General features: G+C 47.9%; 1 pseudogene; it reads right to left on the bottom strand.

Annotated features, from left to right (window-relative positions):
• Window positions 1–1,227: 1,227 nt before the first annotated feature.
• LOC144160729 (uncharacterized) lies at window positions 1,228–2,115 on the bottom strand (annotated as a pseudogene).
• Window positions 2,116–2,828: the final 713 nt, after the last annotated feature.

The following is a 2,828-nucleotide window of genomic DNA, read 5'->3' as shown; positions in this document are numbered from 1 at the left end:
CGGCCGATAACTTGCAGGATAGGAAGGGTCATTCCCCTCTTTCAGAAAGGCCACTACGATGTCCTCTCTCCAAGAAGCTTGAAGGCTACCCGAAAGAAGTATTTTATTGTGGAGATAAACCAGTGTTTCAGGTGTGTCTGCATATAGGTGTGGTATCATTTATTATTGTGTATGAAATCTTCTCAGCACCTTGAGCTTAATGTTTACAAGTACCAAGGGCGACCTTCAGCTCATGTAGTGAAAGGGGATGTTATACGATGAGTTCGACTTATTACTGTCTCGCAAGGACGTCTTCTCACAGGATGGTTTGTGTTTTTTGGGGAAGTGGTGGTGTGTGCTGAGCTGGACACGTGTTGGAAGTTTTGTGGGTGTGTGTTTGCCTGGGCTTCCAGTGAGTCCCCGGTTGTATAAACCTTGGGCTGGCAGTGTGTCTGTTGTTCTTTTAGTTTTCGCATTCGTGTCCAGACTTTCTGTGTGTCTGTGTATGAACTGATGGAAGTGAGGAAGGTGCGCCAACCATCCGTTTTCTCCTCACGACGCACTCGCTTCCTAAAAGCCTTCGCCAGTTTAAAAGAAATGAGATTATACGACGTGGGTTACCATGGTAGAATAACCCACGCCTTGTTCAGGGCCTTTCGCGCAGGCTTATAGTCCTCATTTCTGCAGGGCCTATTTGTTTTGCACAGAGCACCGTAGGCCTGGGGAATGGGCTTATCCGCGGCAGTGAGAAGTTCGGCGGCTTCTCCAATGTGTTATGTATGTGTGGTATAGTTTGGATGTTTCTGTAAATGTACTCCAGTTTGCACTAGCTTCATTGAACCTGTTATGGGCAGGTGAACAGTTCGGGCTTTAACTATGTATATATGTATTGTGGTTCGGAAGTGGACACTACCATATAGGTAAGTGCTAACATCCCATTCAACAGATGGAAAGAGTACTGCAGAGAAAATACCAAGTCGAGGTGTGAACAAGTGATGTGTCCTATATTATGGTATGTAGGCTTGTTTTCATTGAATAGTCAGGCTCACGAAGATGTTAGATATAATTGGATAATTCGCAGCCATGCACAATCGCTGGAGCTTCCTTTTCAATCTGCTCGTACCGCATCTGAGCATTGCTGAGCGATCTAGACGAGAAACCGATAGGGTGGCCATCATGTATCAGAACTGCACCAACGCCCATGTGGCTGGCGTCAACAGAGAGGGTGACTGGCTTTTTCGCATCAAATTAAGCAAGCGCTGGTGCTGTTACTAAGCCTTGGCGCAGCTCTTTGAAGCTGCTTTGCTCTTTTTCCGCCCAGACCCAGGCAATATCTTTGCACAGCAGTCTTTTAAGTGGTGCGATGAGAACAGACACTCGCGGAATGAAGCGTTGCACGTAATTCATCGTTCCGAGGAAGACTTTCAATTCCTTACTGTCACTCGGCGCTGGCTTGTCCAAAATGGCTTGGACACGATCAGGGCCCAGGCTCAGTCCCTGCGTGGTGAAAATGTGCCCAAATACCGAACTTGCTCCTGCAAAATGACATTTCTGCGAGATCAGACGGAGGTTGCGCTCACAGCAATGTACAAGCACACCGGTCAAGTTGTTGTCATGCTCTTTCTTCGTTGTGCCCCAGACTCATATGTCGTCCATTACCCCAGCTACTTCAGACAGGCCCTCCAAGAGGCGGTGCATGGCTGCTTGAAATAAATCACGGGCAGAAGCAATTCCACAAGGCATGCGGAGAAACCGATAGCGCCCGTAAGGCGTGCTCATTGTGCACAATTAAGAGCTACTCTCAGAAAGTTTTATTTGCCAGAACCCGGATGCTGCGTCCAAGGTAGAAAAATAATTGGCTCCAGATAGTCGTGGGGCGACCTCATCTAGAACTGGCATGGGGTAGTGTTCACGCAGCAGAACCTTGTTAAGCTCCTTGGGGTCGAGACAAATTCTTACTTTATTACCTTTAACTACGGCTACCATATGGCTTGACCATTCGGTTGGTTCGGTTACCTTGGTTATGACGTTTTGCTCCTCCATGCGTTGAAGGTCTGCCTTTACTTTTTCTTCAATGGCGACCGGAACCCTTCTGGCTGGCACAACAACACCGATGGCGCCGAGCTCGAGCGTCATTTCGTACTCAAAGTTTTAAAGCAAAGCTTTCTACCTCTACCCACCAAGGGTTCTTTCGCGACTGTTGGTGTCACCAGAAAACTCCAGCGAACAAATAAAAGAATTTAGTGGCACCGCCGGGAATCGAACCTGGAACTAATACACTAACAAAGCGAGAGCCCGTTGTCTTACCGATTCAGCTACGAGCCCACGCGAACACGGGAAGACAAATGGTGTACTCACCAAGCACATCTACGGTTTACCCCCTGCCTTCTCGCTGAATGCCACGTGAAAGCGTCACACGACCACTCACGCCCGTCTAGCGACCCTGTGCGCACCGTGCTCATGTGCTAAGAGTTACCAAAATTAAAGGAAGCTCACACCAATCCATGGAATCTCACTTTTAGTACGCCAATGTGCTAAAGCCTGTGGCCTCCAGTGTTCACGTAAAAAATCACAGCTCCTTGTCATCCGCCCTCACGCCAAATCAAGGAATACATTAAAATACTCTTTGGTGACCAGGCCATCACTCCAAACCCCAGCATCAAGATCCTGGGCCTACATTTCCAGGCCAACACCAAGAGTGACGTCTCCTTGCAGCGCCTCAAAAACAGCATTAATCTAATCATACACATGATCAGGCGAGTTTCCACCAAGAAGCGAGGCCTAAAAGAATTCGGTACCTTACGATTATTGAAGCTTTTGTCCTCTCGAGAGTTACTTACGACAAACCC

Source organism: Haemaphysalis longicornis, unplaced genomic scaffold (genome assembly GCF_048455015.1).
Source record: "Haemaphysalis longicornis isolate Haplotype H1 unplaced genomic scaffold, Haemaphysalis longicornis Haplotype H1 scaffold_11, whole genome shotgun sequence".
NCBI classification, from domain to species: Eukaryota; Metazoa; Arthropoda; class Arachnida; order Ixodida; family Ixodidae; genus Haemaphysalis; species Haemaphysalis longicornis.
This window is presented reverse-complemented; position numbering and strand designations above follow the sequence as displayed.